This window comes from Hydra vulgaris, chromosome 03, assembly GCF_038396675.1.
Source record: "Hydra vulgaris chromosome 03, alternate assembly HydraT2T_AEP".
Taxonomy (NCBI): Eukaryota; Metazoa; Cnidaria; class Hydrozoa; order Anthoathecata; family Hydridae; genus Hydra; species Hydra vulgaris.
Window position 1 is genome coordinate 23,890,966 of NC_088922.1, and position 20,641 is coordinate 23,911,606.

The 20,641-nt window shown below is 28.1% G+C and overlaps 1 long non-coding RNA gene across 1 annotated transcript; it reads right to left on the reverse strand.

Annotated features, from left to right (window-relative positions):
* Positions 1-18,647: 18,647 nt before the first annotated feature.
* LOC136077687 (uncharacterized) lies at positions 18,648-19,495 on the reverse strand. The gene is made up of 2 exons (XR_010637187.1): positions 19,460-19,495; positions 18,648-18,792 (listed from the first exon to the last, which is right to left on the reverse strand). It is a non-coding gene; the product is annotated as an uncharacterized LOC136077687 (long non-coding RNA).
* Positions 19,496-20,641: the final 1,146 nt, after the last annotated feature.

The following is a 20,641-nucleotide window of genomic DNA, read 5'->3' on the forward strand; positions in this document are numbered from 1 at the left end:
AGCCAGTACCTCCTTATTCATCCACGGGGCATTACGGGTGGTATGGACTTTTTTTAACGGAATAAATTGCTTGCTGAGTTTATTATATTTATTGCAGAAAAATTCATAGCACTCATTAGTGTTTTTATTTTCAAATAATTACTTCCAGTTAGTTTCCATAATCTTTTTACCAAAATTTATATAGTCACCTTTATTAAAGTCATATTTTTTGTTTGAGAAAGTAGTCTCATTTTTAGAAAGGACGACATAATCCCAACTCAATATGCGATGACCTTGTGACGAATTACCTAACGGCAGAGAGCTAGATAAGTTGATTACTCTTGTTGATAAGTTTGTAATAATTAAATCCAAAATGTTTTTTGCTTTACCATTAGATGCTTCGAATGTTGAGAAATTAACTAATTGTTCTAGGTTATGATTAGCCAAAGTATCAAGAAAAACACTTGCCACACTATTTTGACCACTTAGTAATTCGATCCTGTCATCATCGTGCCATTTGATATCCGGAAAGTTGAAATCACCTGCTAGTAACATACAACTATACGCTTTTCTATCAACAGCTTGTTTAGCCAATATAATTGTTTTATTTATATCATTTATATTTGATAAAGGTGGTCTATAGACACAACCAATAAGAACAATTTTGTTACCGATTTTAATTTCACACCATATTTGTTCGGAGTTGCTGTTGTTTAAGATCTCTCTTAGATGACGATCAGATACCTCATTCACGACTAGATCACGCTTGATGTAGATAGCAACACCTCCACCGTAACTAATTCGATTTTTCTTTACTAGTGAGTAGTTGTTCAATTGAGAAGCAGATATTTTAGTAAACCATGTCTCAGAAATAAAGATTAAATCATACATATTTATGTCACAAAGTGCAGATAATTCGTTCATTTTATTCGGATTAAGGGAAGTTGGGTTAGTATAAAAACATTTTAAAAATGTATTTTTAGGGTTAGGTTTAGCAGATTTTATTTTTGTATTTAATGCATTTAAATAAATATTCGCAGGTAAACACTTTGATTCATTGTGTAATTGCAATTCTGACTGCTTGTGCATCTCTCCATTTGATAAAAGGATGCTTTTTACGTCCATTGATTTCAACTTCCTGTGAGACATCAATGCATCGCAATTTATCGCTGCGGATGACAAATCTAAAGGGCTTGTCAAGTTTTCCAAGCTTGTCAAGGTCAGAATTAGCTGCTTTTCTGTCTGAGTTTAATTTATTGAATTCACTTTGTTCTGCTGCTGTGCGGTCAGGACGTATAAATATATCTTTAAAATTTCCCGATGCTAATTGTTTTGCCGATGCAATAACGTCGTTTCTGATAGATACCGAATCAACTTTAATTATAAGAGGAGTAAGTTTACCAGAAATAAAGTTTTTATTTTTTTTTGAAACGTTCAACTCTAACTATATTGACTGATTTATTTAAAGATGCCATAACCTTTTTGAATTCCGCGGTGTCAACTTTAGTTATATCGCTTGGTTGAGTTTTTACAGATTCAGGTAGACCAAACACAACAATTCTCTTCTCTCTATTAGTCACGTCCCTATTATGCTTATTGAGCGCGCTCACTACAGCTACGTTTGTTAATGTACCGGGTTTGCTGACTTGTTCAACTAATTTAGATAACAAAGGCTTTTCACTACTTTTGCTATCTTTCAGGGACTTTATTTCAATATCCTGCAAATCAATTTTATTAGTAAGTTCATCAATTCTGGCAGTAAGTGATTTAATTACATGAAGAGCTTGTTTAAGCTCTTCTTTGGCAATTTTATCAGCGTTTTCCAGAGCGTCTTTAAGCTGTTTTTGTGTTACCATTTTTAGCAATTACCAGTGGAAGCGATTTTAAGGTGTATGTATATATGATTTCTTTTAACTCGATAAATACTCTTTGATATAGTTTATATCCTTTAAGTTTCAATAAACTCTTTTTGAAAACTTTTTTATTTATTTTTATTTATTTTATTTTTTTTATTTTTTTACGTAATAATATTATTTTTTCCGTGTTATAACAATTTATTTATAATAATAATAAAAAAAATTTTCTGAAAAAAAAAAAAAATGTAATTAATTTTCCGGGAAGATATATAATCACGGATTTATTATATAATATATTAAGTGTGTTTTAAAATTGTCAAAAGCGCAAAATAGAATAAGATATATAATAAAAATAGAATAAGATATATAAAGATCTGAAAAACTAATGTTCAAAAAATGAATAAACAAACAGATTAAAAATCCGGTGCAACGCAACTATTGACGGTAAGTTTAAAACTACTAGAAAAGAAAATCATCGTTTAGAAATATAAGCATTAGATTTTTACTAATAAAAATAAACACTTTAAAAACACTTTTTTCAACTCTAGAATCTTTTTATTGGAGTTAAATGAAATACTATTAGGGATTTGTGTAATATATTAAATTTATTATTATTTTTATAAAAAAGCTGCTCATTTTTAATATGTAAATGGATTAAGTTGTCCGAAACCACCCTCCAAACATGTGTCCTATACCACCCGATCATACCTCATTCACAAATACTAGTTTTAAAACCAGTGAATTAAAGCATTAAACGAATTTAGTTTTTTAACAAATATTGTAAATAAAAATATATCTCTAATCATTAAAAAAATATTAGTTTACATAAAAATTAGATATATTAATATGTGATTCAAATATGATGATACATCGCTCTTCTGGTGGTGGAAAACATTATCTTGCAGTCCTTGCCAATCGCTTTGACATATTATGATAGATATTTTTTATATTCTATATTTTAACTCAAATAATGTTTTAATAGTATTTAAATTCACATAGCTTCTTTAGTTTAAGCTGTACATTAAGTGTCCGGAGTTACCCGCCGTCCGGCACTTTCCCCTAGGTTAAATCTTCAGAATATGTATATATCATAATTAATTACGTTTTTTTTTTTTTCACTTTCAAAATCTTTTGTGATTTTGTTCTTTTGATTACTTAGTTTTTATTGTTAGCAAGCAAACTGTATATATTTTGTAAGATTTTGTTTTTACGTCCATCAAACGTTGTGTGCCAATTAAATGATGTATTACACGAGACATATTATGTATCACGACTAACAATACAATAAAGGCTGCATTGATAAGATTTTTAAATTGTTGTCATTTTAAACATTGTTTACTTTAAAAATTTATTTGCGTAAAACGATCACTTGGTACTTTGTAATTATATTGACAAAGCACAACATGGTTCCTTATAAATCCTAGCTTGCGGACATGAAGAACACTAAATGTCGGAATATGAGTTCGATATGAGAGTCTACATTGGCTCCATACTTTTAAAGTTTAAATACAAATGAGCATTCAAATGTTTTAATTATTTCAGCGACATTTTTTATTTGTAAACTATAAAGTGATGTAGAACATGGCAATCAAAAGGATGCCGTTTTTTTTCATTATTAATTTATTTGTTATTTTTCACTTGAATCGATCGTTATCAGACATTAAATAATGCTAATAGAAAACAGTTACAGAATCAAAGATATATATAGAAATAACAGAAGGTGCTTTTTTTTTCATTATTAATTTATTGGTTATATTTCAATTTGAATTAATCGTCATCATATGTAAAATAATGCTTACATAAAAAGCAGTTACTAGTCTTTTTAAATGTATATATATATATATATATATATATATATATATATATATATATATATATATATATATATATATATATATATATATATATATATATATATATATATATATATAATATATATATATTTCTTTCAAAACATAATAACTACTAAAAAAAAACAATTAAAAAAAAAATTAAGAGTTCATTTTTACGGTTGGTGTATTATAAAAATTGATATTGATTTGAGATCACAGTTTTGCGCTACTTTGGAAAGAAAACTTTGTAATATCAAAAGCTCTGCATTCAATTTTTTAGGGCCTTTTACAATGGCAGGAAAGTATGATTTAGCTTTTCAAGAACGTGTTATTTATAAGAAAAGAGTCAAATAAAAAGAAATAGCTACCGGGTACTCCGTTAACAAGTCATTAACAAGTATGTCGAATAATCGAATAATACATTTTATATTACAATAACAATGGCAAAGAATTGTAAAAATACTTTTAAATTTGTCAACAAGTAGCCATGGCAGCTAGAGTTCAAGTACACAACTAAAAGTTCCGAGGTTCGACGCCAATTAGCGACATTTGAAGGCGTGAATTTCCTAGTTAAATACTCTTCCGCGGTGTTCTGTGATAATACCGTAAGAACTTCTGGGAGTACCTAATAAACACACACACATATAAAGTAGTTAAAATAACAAAGAAAAACAACAGTGTTTGTAACAACTACAAAAACTTCATGATCAACTTCAAAAAATATTCATGATCCATATAGGTTATTGCAAAATTCTCTTTTTTACAAACCTGTAAATTAAATAAGTTTGTTTGTCATGTGTAGACTTTTTTAAATCTTTCAGTTTACACTTGTGCATACCGTGCAGGCCTCTCATAATAAAGATATTTCACATACTTTTTTAAAAAGTTGGCTAGAGTAAAAACCTTCAAAAAGACTGGAGATTTCAAAATTGTGTCTGTGGAAGGACTTAAATAATGGTAATGATTGCAAATGTCTATTAACAGCATAGGGAAGAGCAGGATCGGTTGTCATATTTTTTTCGCTTTAGACTACCTACATGTTGTTTTTTATTAAATCAAAGCCAAACTTTGCACAAAGGTAGTTTAACTATTTCCGGTTTTCAATGATATTGATTCAATATATTTTGTTGTAAAAACATTTTTTAAAGACCTTTGCTGTGTGACAACCAATCCCAACCACGGGGTTAATTATTACAGAGAGAGGGGTTGGTTGTCACATTTCTTTGCATGTTTGTATTACAACGAGTTAATGCAAATTTGAGTTCAATTTAATTTTGTTAATATAATTCTGAAACTAAAGTTTTTCAAATTATTTTGTAAACAAAATTTTTTTTAATGATTCCACCTCCCTAAGGAAGAGGCCACTATAGTCGAGGAGGCTACTTATTTTGGTTACAACCCTCTCTCAACTCTCTAATGTCGAAACATATACCTTGACAAATAAAATTGCTGCGCGGAGAAACAAGCTGAGCGCGCTACTACCAAGTACGTGGAATAATGTTAATCTTGGAATAATCCTAATATAAATTAAAAAGATGTAATATAAAAAAAAAATAGTTTTTTTTCATAAGCACAACACAACTTACACTATAATAAACGTTTTTAAAAAAATGGTGTTTTAATTAATGTTGTAAGAAGAACAGATTTCACAAATGAACTGCAGTAAGCCTATGGTGCATTCTTCATAAGCCCTTTTTCAAAGCTGACATTGATCCACTGTTCTCTTGATCTGCTGTTAACAAATAATTCAAAACAGTAGATACATAAATTTTCTTTATGTTTAGATAAATTTAAATGTCAAAGGGTTTTTATTTAGCAAAATTTGACTTCAACAATTTTTTTTTACTTTCATGCACATGTAATTTAGTATATTTAGTCTTACTAATTTGCTTGTTTTTATCATTAGTAAGCCATACTTTGAGTGAGTGAGTTAGAATCATAGTTGAAGGCTTTTTCCAACCTCTTTTTGGTGCTAACCTTTGAACTGCTTTGGAAGAGGCCTAATACTCTCAGTTGATGAATTTTTAAAAACTAATGGAGTGATTGAGTCATGATCAGATAGTTTATTTGATACAAGTGGATTTTTTATACTTCTGTCTAGCTAATTAGCCGGAATCTGAATAAACTCTTTAAACCTTTTGTTTGGTGGCTCTAGTTGAACTGAATACGGTAGGCAAATTTTTTTATTTGAATCAGCATGTGAAGAAGATTGGTTTGGGCAATTAGTTACATAATTTGGACAATAATCAGCATCAGTAAAAATATCAAGATTTAATGAGTAAATACCCATTGCAACAAAACCACTCAAAATATTCTTTAGAGATTAAGCCTGTGATACAGCTTGTGACGTCAGCTTGTGATGTCGTACTTTTGAACAATATTATATAGCACTACCCAAAAATTTGAATGAGCGGTTTGAAAAAATAACACGCGCAGTCGAGGCAAACTTAACAACCATCCCCATTTATTTTGTGACAAGTAACCCCTTCTATGTTAGTAGAAAGACACCTGTAAATTTACTCAAAAAGGTGTGAGTTTCATGAGAGCCTGTTTAAGATTTTTCAAATAAATAAATAACTTTATCAAAAAAATTTCTTTAAAAAAGCTTTAACTATATTCAAAACAAAATAATTTTTGTTTGGGAAAAGAAAATTTCTAAGTATGTGAAGTTTAACTTTTACATATCAAAAACACATATAAACAAATAACTTTTTTTCTACACGCTACAAAAAGATGGAAAGACCAGTAAAAATGTCTTTTTTTAACAAGGTTTCTGTCGCACGATTTAAAAACTTTATATCTTTTCTAGGTTTTAACTAATAAACTTTGTGACAACCAACCCGCGTGACAATCGACGCCGCTCTTCCCTTCAACAATTAATTTTCAATTTTATCAGCAGAGGTAAACTTTAAGTTACAAGCTTTATCACCTCATATAAAAATTTTTTTTTAGATACATTAACAATGGTACAAACATCATATTTTTAAGTGATCTTTACGAGATAACATGATATAACGAGATTACATGTACGAGATAACATGCAAATGATTTTGCAATACACATGTGTTTGTTAGAAGAAACGAATAATGCATGATATTTTTTTTAATCATTAACCCATAACCGATTATTGTCCAGTAGTGTCCAGTGCTCCCTAAGACATCTAATAGCATTGCACGCTGTATATATTTTTTTTGCTTGTAACACGCAAGCTGAATATATTTTTTTAGCACGCAAACTGTTTATATATTGTTAGCGTATCTTTTGAAAACAAAAACAAAATGTTTCATTACAAAATTATAGCCACATATGTTCCCAAATATTGTAAATTTTGGGCATATAACTAGCCAAAATTTTGTGAAGGAAAAAGTATCGTAGGTACACCTATGTGTTGTACCTTGAAACATACCATGTTGTACCTTGAAACAGATAGTGTACTCTGAAACACTATCTAAATATGTATTGAAAATTTTATGTTGTCATCAAAAATAAACATAAAGCTTTCATAATCATCAACTACAAATTGTACAACTTTTATTGCAACTATGTAACTTTTGTTTATAAAAGTCTAGATATACTATTACTATCTTGAAATATATAAATTTGCGGTTCATTAAGTATTCTTTCGATTTATGATCTTATATAATTAAAAATATATTAAAGCATATGCATACACAGAAACGTATTCAAGGTACAACAATGTAGAATGTTTCAAGGTACAACAATGGCCATATTCAAATATAATTCAGCATAAAAAAATTGAGGTTATATCAAAATGCTCCACTAGTATTCTGCTTTAATATCTAAGATCGCTTTATTAAAATAAGCATAAAATTTTATTTTACAGCAATACTAGGTATATAAAGAAAAAAAACTCTACTTGCACAAAAAAATCACATCAAATAACTTCAAAACAAGCCGTTTTTTATAATTGAAACTTCCATACGGCAAATACTTTAAACTGTATATTTCTTTTTTCAACTCAGAATGCTGGATTTTAGAAAATGTTACAAGGTAAAACGTATTCAAGGTACAACACATTCCCCTATAATAAAATACGTGACAAATGATATGTATCACGGCTAACACTTAATAAAATAGATTTAAGGCACTACTACCAGTTTTTGATTTTTTATGTAGAGAAAAAAACGAATGAAACAAATAAATTAATCTTCTTAGTCCTTCGCATATTGAATATGTTTCAAGCTAGAAACCCATTTTTTTTGCTTTGCATGAAACAGATTTAAGCAAGAATGTATCAGCTTTTAAATAAGGTGCCCAGATAGACAGCACATTCTAGGTGTGGTCATACAAACACTTTACAAATCTTGAGAGTCATATTTTTATCAGTAAAAGTTTTTTTTAGCGTAACAAGAATTTTTTAAGGTTTAGAGACAACTGTATGAATCTGTGTGATCCAAATAAGGTTAGATGTGAAAATGATTCCCAAATCAAGCTCTTTAGTATACCTTTTTAGTTATCAATTTTTATCTTGTTATTTTGCAGAAAGTAAGTGTAACGAAGGTTGGTTTGACCGTAATGAATAGCGTAGCATTTTAAAATGTTTAACTTAAGTAACCAGTGTTTGACCAATCGTATTCCAAACGTAGACAATCTTTTAGATTAACAAGATTATTATGCAATAAATTTTTAGAAAAAAGTTTAGTGTCATTGGCAAATATCTCAGAAGTTTCAGTTTTGCAAGATTATTGATGTAAAATAGAAGATAAACAGAGGAAGTTGTTTTATAAACTAAATAAAAAACAGTAGCAATCAAAAAAGGGTTTTAAGAACGTGGGGAGTAAAAATAAAAGAGTTGATACAAATTTTTTTGTCTCCTTTAGGTTTAATGTTTTGATTATTGAATGGGTTTTTGATAAGATCAAAAGATAAAACTAAAAAACTTTCTTTGAAAATAGTTAATCCATCAGCTAAATGAAATTTTTTCATCACGTGGCGATAAATTCTTATATATTATCTTTATATATTTATATATATATGTATATATATATATATATATATATATATATGTATATATATATATATATATATATATATATATATATATATATATATATATATATATATATATACATATAAATATATAAATATATATATATATATTTATATATATATATATATATATATATATATATATAAAGAAAACATATAAGAATTTATCGCCACGTGATGAAAAAATTTCAATTTTTCATTTATATATATATATATTGGGGGAAGAGGGATGGAGGAATGGGGTGTTAAATTTTTTATTTATTTTGTATCACAATGATGTCTCCCAAAAAAAAAGATTCTTCATTTCTAAGATCTTTTACGACTTTCAGATTCTAATAGGGGAGGAGGGGGATATGCATACTCTATCCCCTCTGGATCCGTCACTGCTCCCAAAAGTCCTTACGGTCTCTTTTTTTTAAATATTTTTTTAGGTGCGCCAAGAAGACCTAACGATCTTGTCACGCCTCCTTCCTTACCGTTGGCGCAAAATATGCTCAGAGCTCGCTTCGAACCCTAGACCTTTTGCTTATAAACCAAGCACTGTAACCACTGCACCACTGCTGCTCCAAATCTTATATTGTCTTATCACAGAGTACCGCGAAAGACCATTTAACTAGAAAGTTGATGTCTCCTTCAATACCAATTTTGCTTACCGGGTTAGAGCCGGCGTCGAACCATGAACTCTTGGTTCTGAGCCAAATTTCTAACAACTGCGCTACAGCTGCTGATTCTGAGATCATACTTTCAAAATTTAAAGAGTTTTTTTATTTATTTTTAATTTGTTTTATACCAAGCACTATTTGCATAATTAAAATGACAATGATGAGTAATTAAAATCAGTCGGCTCCACTTAAATTGAATTCTCTAAAAAAAAAAAGAAAAAATAACAGAATCTTTAAAGTGGTCGGATCTATTCTAGATGAAAATTTTCACCAAGCATTGAAAAAAATATCTACAGCCACTGAGAGCAATTCTATTAGGCAATGGACTTTCAACACTTGTCAGGGGGAAAAAATATTCTAAACTTCAGGAGCCAAGTTATAAAATGAGAAAACTCTTCCATATTTGGAGAAAGCATACTAAAACTGAATAAAAGGCTCGAGTTGCGGTAAAAGGACCGGTTATCTCTCACGAGGAAAAAAAAGCAGAAAAAAATGTGAACACTGCTTTTAAAGCCAAAGATGTCCAAATAAAATCAAGGATAGAAAATAAAATTAATTAATTAAATAAAAATGAATGACACAGAAGTTTAAAATTTTTTAAGCAAAATGGATTTAAAAAATGATTTTGTTCTACAAAGTTGGTCAATATTTTTTGAGACATTGTTATCACGTGTTATTACCGTCATGAATTACGCTGAAAACTTTCAATGTAATTTTGTTTTTAATATCGCGATTAGCAATACAAAATTTTGAAAGTTATAAAGTAAATTATAAGTCTCGTTTTGAAAGTTTTAAATTAAGTTTATCTTGTTTGTAAAAGCAATGGAAAAAAGCAAGGAGGTATAATAAAATCTATTATACCTCCTTAAAAAAAGTATTTTTTTATTAGACTTAGAGTTTCTTTGCGCTAACTATTCAGTAAGATTTAAAAATTTCTTTATATTTACTTTAATTTACTGACTTAAACAACATATTTGTATATATTTAATTTACTGACTTATATTTTTAAACAATTATTTGTATCATTACGCGTCTAGAAAAGATTTAGCAAATAAAGCTGTACCCAATTCAGCACAAGCTTTTAAATTAATATTATGAATATTAATGTTATAAATTAAGTTAAGAGCGGTTGACCACATTTAAAAAAGTTAAGAAAGGTTGACGACTTAAAGATCTTTGTTAAGATAGATCTTTATTAATAAAGATCTTTAAGAAAACCCACCAGGCTAAATTCATGTAGGTAGTTTTTCCATTATTGTAAAAAATGCATTGCTTTTTATTTAACAGTTTTTTTTGAAGCACACAATGTTTAAATGTTTAATAAAACAGATTTCTTATTTTCTTAATAATATGTTATGATTGACAGTGATCGATAATGATCGACAGTGATCGATAATGATCGACAGTGATCGATAATGATCGACAGTGATCGATAATGATCGACAGTGATCGATAATGATCGACAGTGATCGATAATGATCGACAGTGATCGATAATGATCGACAGTGATCGATAATGATCGACAGTGATCAATAATGATCGACAGTGATCAATAATGATCGACAGTGATCAATAATGATTGACAGTGATCAATAATGGTCGACAGTGATCAATAATGATCGACAGTGATCAATAATGATCGACATGTGATCAATAATGATCGAAAGTGTACTAGATAAGGTGAAAAAAAAATGTAAAGATACTAGACAGGTACTAGATAATGATTGACAGTGATTGATAATGATCGACAGTGTTAAAAGATGATATTAAAGATAACAATAGTATTTATTGATCTCAGCAATTCTATAAATGTATTTCTATTAATCCAGTTATAGAGAAAATAATATTTTAATTGTATTTAACATTTATAATTGTATAACTGTTCAGCTATGATTAAAATATATATATATATATATATATATATATATATATATATATATATATATATATATATATATATATATATATATATATATATATGTACAAACAAATTAAAATCTACCGTCAAAAATGATCATAATAGACACAGAATTTAAAAATTTATAAAAGTGACTTACATTAAGAACTTATATCTTACAAGAAAAGCTGTCGTTTTATTTATATGGCTAAAAATGAAATGGATAAAACAATAAATCCTCTGGTAAAACCATCATAATGTGAGCTATATTTATTTTATAAAAACTTATTTATTCTATTCTTTTAATTAATAAATTTTTTTTTAAAACATCACAAACATCCGAACATGATGAACCATTGGGGGTATGTTATGATGTTAAAATAATAGTATATTAAATTATAATATATAATTAAAAATATGTTAAATACTTTTTACAACATTCTGCGTGTATATATATGTATATGTATATATATATATATATATATATATATATATATATATATATATATATATATATATATATATATATATATATATATATATATATATATATAAAGAGAGAGAGTGAAAGAGAGAGATTTATTGATTTAACCATAGCAGTATTAGGAGTGATGTAAAAATTAGGTTACGAGGCCCTCAATTTTTATTTGTATCACTACTCGCACTCAAATAGTTAGGAACTAATTAATGTGTCAAACAAATACTGAAAATAAAATAAAAAAGATAAACAAATGTAAACAAATTATGAAAAATGAGAAGGGAGAAAAATAAAACAAAGTAAAATTAATTATATTGGTAATAAATAAGTTTGTACGCTGACAATACAAACTTATTTTAAGCCACTCTGATGAAAAGATTTTGTTTGAAAACAAAAACATTGAGCTTTTGAATACTTTCATAAACAAGGATTCATAAATGAGGATTACTTATTCGGTACTACACTAATGAGGATTACTCATTCGGTACTATACTAACGAGGATTATTCATTCGGTTTTATACCGAAATATACGTAATACAGAAAAAGTTATTTAAAGAAATATAACTGATTCAATGGTATGTATTCCGAGTTTTTTAAAATAAAATAGTAGATAGAAAACGTTGAAAAAGAAACATTTAATTGTTTTAATTTTTCATCTTTTTTTGTTCATTTTAACTTTTTTTTCTTTTTCTAAAAATCGAATTTATTCATGAATTACAATTTAATCTTTCCAAATAAAGAAAAGTATACTTCTAGAAAATCATTTAGATTGAGATATTACTTTTATAATTTTTATAAGGAGGAAATTAAAAACGTCCTTTTTATTACAATTTAGATAACTTAAAATAACCTGCTTGATGTCAATATGATAATATAGATTTTAAAAGATAAAATAAAATAAATAAATAGGGGAGAGTGGGGAGAAATGGACACCCCCTGCTATTTTTAAAACTAGTGAACCATATTGTTTTGGACCAGAATAAAAAAACTTCAATAACATGAGATGTTTTTAAAAACCATTTCCTTTTCCTTAACTCTTATGCACGTTTTTTATTTGCACACGGAAATTTTTCAGTCACAAAACAAGTATTTTATTAACCAACTTGCACGTCTATATTTCATTGGATCTACACCAGAATTCAAGGTAAGTTTGTATTATTGTAATACCAACATTTCTTTATAATAATTTATAACTTTTGCCTTACAAATTCAATAAATAAAAATTTTATAGTGTTTTAACCAATTCAGGTACCAGTGGGGAGAAATGCTCCATAAGAGGTCCGTTTCTCCCCATTCATTTGATTCATGATTGGCAGTAGATTTCTATAGGAATGATATGCTTATAATTAGCATTTTGAATCTATATAGATATATGTCTTATCTTCTAATTATTAATGCTGGTTCTACTTTAACTAGATCTAGCTCTAGATCTAATCTAGATTTTTAAAAGTTAAAACATAGTTTATGACAAATAATTTTTTTTTTTCTTTTTCCAGGTAATAATGCTTCGATTTTACATAAGGAAAACTGACAAAGGCAAAGTGCCAGAGTCAGTTATGATAGATGCTGTAACTGCTGTTGAGCACGACAGTTCGACAAGCGGCATAAGAATTTGACGTTGCCCGATCAACACTGATTAACAACATTAAAAAGGCAAAAAGAAAACAAACTAGCCTGTGTCCCAACCATCACACAGCCTGATATTTACTGCAGAGCAAGAAAATTGTTTAGCAACCTGACCAGGTGCTCAAATATGTTTTATGGCCTAACAACAAAAAATGTTTGTGCTCTTGCCCTTGAAATGGCTACAGTGAATAACATAAAATGCCGTGCGTCATGGATCACCAATTCAATGGCCGGAAGAGAGTGGCTTTTTGGATTTATGAGACGCCATCCAGAACTTTTACTCAGACAGCCAGAAGCCACATCACAGGCACGGGCTACAGCGTTCAATGCCAACACATTTTTCAAAGTCGGTCCATTTCTCCCCATAGGTGGTTCGTTTCTCCCCATATTGGTGTGGTGTTTTTTATTTTTTATTATGTATGATAATTTTTATTTTTTTTATAGACTATATTTTGAAATAAATGGTTACTCTATTGAGAAATATAAAAAACATCCTCGAGTTGTTGTTATTTATGTTTTTATGTAACTTTTAGTAAAAAAGTAAAAATGGTGGACCTTTTTCCCCCACTCTCCCCTACTGAAAAAAGTTGATTCTATACACATTAGGGACACCAAAACAATAATTTTTGGAAATTCTGGATTAACATCAAAGAGAGATATTTAACTATTAAATTGCCGAATTTTTTTTCTAATTTCAAACACTTTGTTTTGGAATTGTAAGGCTAAATTAGCTCAATTGCCCTTGAAATAAAATTTGTTTTTATTATTATAAAAAAGGAAATAAGTAATAATAAAAAATGTAATAAATATATTTCTGAACTTTTAATTTGATTTTACATGAAGCATTCAGTATGAAATTTAGTTGGTCTTTATTTAAGATTTTTTTAGGTTATAATGATATTTTAGATTTAATGATATCATCCAAGAGATCAAATTAAATCATCCAAGGGATCAAATGATATCATACAGAAGATCAGATGATATCATCCAAGAGATTAAATGATATCATCCAAGGGATCAAGTTAAATCATCCAAGGGATCAGATGATATCATACAAATGATCAGATGATATCATACAAATGATCAGATGATATCATTTAAGAGATTAAATGATATCATCCAAGGGATCAAATTAAATCATCCAAGGGATCAAATGATATCATACAGAAGATCAGATGATATCATCCAAGAGATTAAATGATATCATCCAAGGGATCAAATTATATCATCCAAGGGATCAGATGATATCATACAAAAGATCAGATGATATCATCCAAGAGATTAAATGATATCATTCATTGTTATTTAATGCTATTAAAAGTAGCATTAAATAACAATGATTTCAAATTTAAAAAAATCTATAAAAGTTTATTTATAATTTTTTTTTTAGTGTGTAAAAAACATTTTTTCAAACAAATATTTATTAATTTTGTAATAAGTAAAAAAATTCAAAGCTAAATATCTTCCTTGGATATTAATTCAGAATTTCAAAATTTTTTTGAAAAATGGATTAATATCCAAGGAAGTTGATGTATGTAATAAAAGACAACATAACAATCAAAAGAATTAAAAATTAAAATAATAAAGATTAAAATAATAAAAATTAATGAACTTTCAAGCTCTAGTTAAAGTAATTACGTATCTACCACGTATCGTTATCTACCAAGTTTAGATTTTTATTAAAAATATTTCTTATTTTATCTTCGTATTTTTTGCATGTGTTAAGATTATAATATATTCTTTCTCTAATCAAATTTTAACCTTACTTTTAAACTTTTAAAGCAAATGTTCTTTGCTAAAAGTTTTATTTTCATGATAACTTGTCATCCTATTAAAGTATATTTCTACAGGAAGAGTCTTTAATAAAATATAGCCAAACTCTCGTTGGCTGGCATTCGCGGTGTATCCAAATAAAATTAATTTAAAATTATTGCAATGAGGATATTCAGTAGGGTCGAGTTGATCTAAAATATCAAGTAAATAAAGTATTACATGTTGCACTTTTTTGCATTCGTACATTATATACGCTGTAGTTTTATCTTTTTTATTGCATTGCTTACATATTTTATCGCATAATTAGTAGGTAATAAAAAACGAGCTATTTTAAAAGCAATTTCACTGGCTAAGTTGTTTGTATTTCTATTGTATACTTTTTGAAAAAAAACTTTCCAGTCGGCATTATTTAAAATTTTCATACCGTGACTGTAGTTCGAGGCCCAGTTATTGTGCTTGCAATCAAGAACTCTTATTGGTTTATTCAATAACTTGTATAGTGTTAATACAGTAAGGTTTCTGTATTTATCTTTGTCCTTTCGCTTAGCAGTGAAAAAAGGAGCTGTATTAGAACCATATCTTTGCGCTTCTTGTAAAATTTTATTTTTCCAATAAATAGGAAGGGTGGTAATAAGTTTACTCAGTTTTTTTTTTCAGATATGCCTATTGGGCTGCGATGTGAGAATCCCAGTTGTAAAGTTTTTGTTATATCTGCAAGTAACACAATCGTTTTTAATGTGTACTGGTTTAGAAATTAAAAAATTTTGACCAGCATTTTTTATAAGTAGATTATATTTTTATAGTTTAAACCAATTTTTAACAGCTTCGCATAAAATGGCGGAAGCTTATTTGGCTGAGTTAGATTTGTTTCAAAAATGTGTTTATTTTGATTCGAATTTCTATGAGAATTTAATATATGAAGCATTGCTTTTTTCCAAGGTCCGCTTAGAGTATTATTATGAACTTTGAAAACCCATTGCATTCGATTTGCAATTTGATTTGTTTAAATTGCTTTTAAGTTGTTATACGTAGTTATATTTTTAATACAAGCTGTTTGATTATTATTTATTATATTAGGGCTTTTTCCAATCTATTGCCTAATATTTTTGTTAGAATTTTATAGTCCACGTTTGTGAGAGAAACAGGTCTTCAGTTGCTAATTTCTTTTTCATCTCCTTTTTTATATACAAGTTATAAATATAATAGAGTAAAACCGGGTCAAACCGCACACCATATCATTCCGCACACTGATCGAAATTATCAAAAAATAAAAGTAGATTCAAACACAGAACTATCTCTTCCATTTGAATTGATGAAATTATATGCCAATTCAACTCCATTTTTTTCTTTTTTTATACAACTTTAACGGGGAGTCAAAATTATATATATATATTTTTTTCATCGTTGCGAACAAAATAGCGATTTAAAGGCTTCACTGAGATTGCTGAGACTTTGGCAATGAACCACCTGGTATGGTTCCTTATTTTCTGCCAGAGTTATGCTGCTGATAATATACTGATCATGAATCTTACAGGACTAATTTGATTCAGGGCCAAGTTTTCACTTTCCATTTTTGGACAATCCAATATTCTGCTGTATTTGAACCATATTTTCCGTTGTAAGAGGTTCTTTAAAGAAATGCTAAGCTAATGATGGACCTAAACGAAAAAGATAGAAAGTTCAAAATCAATCAAGTGATTAAACTAGATAAAGATTTGAGAATTTAATTTAGAACAAGATATAATAAGAATATTTTTTAAGTTTAATTAAATTAGAATCTATTAAGAATATTGAAGGAGCATTTTCAATTTACTTTAATTTTAACTCTCCCTATTTAGCCCTATTAAAATATTTGATTGACAAGTTTAAACTTTTTTTTAAATTAACAATTTAAAAAAAAGTTATGCTGCGCTGATTTGATTTAACAAAATCAAATCAGCGCAGCATAACTCTTCTCAAAGACAACATCTTTCCACTTGGTTGACTAAGCCTGATGGTTCCATTTGGAGAGGCACTTTTAGAATCAAAAAACTGCTGATGCAACTTGCTCTGCTCCTAAGGGATCTGCAGCCACTTTTTTTCATGCAAATGACACAAACAAATTTTCTACATTCTTCATGGGGCTTTGCAAAACGTTAACATCTTCTAACTTAACAAATATATTCACAAAAACCTTGTTTACAATTTTCTTTGTTTTGTACTACTGCGTCTTCCGCAAAAAAACTCTGGATACGGACACAAGGTTCGAGCTTTCAAAAATGCTTTTGAATCAACGTAATGAATCAAATTTTGAAAAAAGTTATAAAAATTAGAAAACTTTAATATTTGATTGGCAAAAATTCTTATTTTATTAATTTTTTTTTCACAGTGCATGTTTACTGTATGAAACTAGCACTGACAAAGTCCGAATTGAGATCATTTAGTTTATAAATACTTAGAGATACAAATTTCCATTTGAATGTTAATGTGGGATTTCAAAACACCTCAATATGGAACCCCATAGACATTTACTATTACCAACTAAAAGGATTTTCATAGGGTATTTCATTGATATTAGGACCCAAAATCTACAAACCGTGATCTACGTTTTTGAAATAATTAGTACATGTTATTCTAGAGTATTTAGAAATAAGAAACCAATGTGTGTAATAAATAGCATGTTCCCAGTAGGCACAGCGACGTGACAAAAACGTGAATTTCACGTTATTTTGGCACGTGATATTTAGGTAACTTTTTGGTCCCCATGAACTGTCCAAAAGGCGTGCTTTTTACGTTAATTTTGGCACGTAATATTTAAGTAATAATTATGCTTTATAAAAACGAAGTGTTTGGATTCGTGTAAAGAAAAAAACTCATCGTCGAGGAAATATTTAATACGTATTAAATTACATGGTTTTATTAGTCAGTATATTAGTTATTGACATAAACATTTTGAATTTGTAATAAAAGCTGCACTTTTGTTAGTGATCTGCAACTTACAAAGAGCACGCTTCGATCCACAAAGAGCGCACTTCAAACATAATCTAACGAATCAGACGATATTTTCTCCTATAAAAGTACGCATCAAACTTTATCTAATGAATCAAATTTAGCTAAAAAGAAACGAATAAAATCTTAAATGATAATATGATTGTTTAATAATTATCTTAAATCACACACTTTTAAAACAAATCTTACTTGTTAAGTTGCCAACCATTTTGGCAACAAGATTTTCTAGTTGTTTTCTTTTATCTAAATCATTAAATAATTTTAAGAAAACAATACTACATACAATGTAGAAAAATAAAAAAATTCATTTGCCTTCTAATTTTATACTCTTATTACTAAAAAATAAATAAGGATTTAATAAAAAAAAGACATAACAAAAAAGTCGACAGATAAATAAAAAAAGAAGTACAAAATAAAAAATACAAGTCTAAAAAAATATTGTTTATCTATATATATCTATATCTAATATCTGTCTATAGATAAATATATATCTATATATAAAGTTAATAACTAATGCGCGTGATTAGAAAAAGACCTGTACTCACCTTATGTGATAACATCTGATTAAATAATTTGTTTTCTTTGTTTTCCATCTTCTTATATTTGCACTTGTTTCTGCATTAACTTGTTCATACATTAACTCACTAGATGCAAAGGTGACAGCCCACGAAGTTGCTTTAAATGAGTAATCTACAAAGTTTTGAACATTAAATGTAATTTTAGAATGCACACAGAAAAATTATAACAATTTTTAAAAATGTAATAGTTACCACATAACCAACAACATTATAGTGGGGATTTTATATCATGATTTTCCTACCCATGGTGAGATTTTCACCTTTTGCTCCTTTTGCTGCGGAAACATTCACCACGCTAAGGAGCCTCATCTACCCCTATATATATATATATAATATGTTATGTATAAAACTAAAAGTATCTATAATAAAGTGTTGTCAAATTAGGTCACCAATAAATACCGAGTGCTGAAAATTCAACTCAGAATCAAGTTACATTCTCAAGCAAGATATGAACTAAATTAAATTCTTGCTACAGGGTGCGATCACAAAAGAAGACGAAGAGAGGGAAAAGTTAATTTTCTCAAACTTTAAAAGTTAAAAGGTTATTTTGTCTTACTACAGAATGATATTCCTAGGCAATAACATAACAATACCATTGGATCTTCCTAGTCAATAATATTTTATTCAGAACTTATCATTTGTCATGTAGTTTAATAAATTTAATATTAAATAAGTTATAATAACTTATTTATATATAATAATATTTATTATTAAATTAATTACATCGACAAATTTGACAGTCTAAAATATTATATAATAGGGTAGAAAAAAAAGTATACCTTGTATTAGGGTTTGATCTTTTGCATGTTGCAATTATCTGCCATAACGTTACACGATTTTGAACTAAGCTTTGTAATATATTTATTAAACCTAAATTGATAAAACTTAGATATAAAATAATATAATATGTTTAGATAAAATATTATATATGTGACATTTTATTTTTGTCAAAAATGCATTGCAATGTTATAAGATATCTTATACCCTGATACTTTGTTTATTATTATAAAACTACAATGCAAAATAATTATATTATTATAAAAGTATAATAAAAAGTAATTACAATAATGAATATATAAACTACATATTTCATATAATCATTATATTTAAAAAATTTGGAAAAATGTTTGCGGAAAATATCCAGAAAAAATTCAGAATATTTTCCCCCTAATTTTTCCCTTAATTTTGCATTCAGCCAAGTTGATGACAATAATATATACTTTAACTTGCATGTATGGAAAACTTTTCGGATATTTGGAAAAGATAAATTTCAAAAAAATATCCGGTATACCGGGAATATCCCTAAAAAAATGAAACTGAAACTAAATTATAAAAAAATAGTAAATAAAATAAGAATATCTTTCCAAGTTTCTAATCATAGGTTTTTATTGAGAATAAAAAAAGTTCCAAAATACACAATATTTTGGCAACGTAACTTTCATGCGTCAATCAAGTAAAATTGTAACCTGGACGAGGTCAACTAAAATATACATGATTGAAACGTGAAGAAAGAAACTGGGTAAGAGCATGCATCAAACTTTATCTAATGATTAACGCGATATTTTCTCCAATAATAGCTTGCGTAGAGATGGTCTGACATGGGCCAAATTGTGTCCGATGTGCGACCGAGTCAAAAAAAATTTTACAAGATGATTGATCGGTTTGAATTGAAAATTTTTTAACGGTGTCCGTGATCGAAATGTTCGGTTCTGATTGAAGAATGTTTTGTCCGATGTCCGCCATTGTCCGACTTTTTTATGGCCGCCATGTTCGGCGTCCGACCGGGCCGGCATTTCTGGGCCAAATCGATTTAACCCTTTCGCGACTGACTTAAAAACAGCTATATGACTGCGCGTAAAATAACGATCTAGGATCATGATCAATTAAAAGAGTATAAAATAAAAATTACTAGTCAGAATTTTAAAAATAAGACCTTGATTTTTTTGTCAAAGAATTGGCTT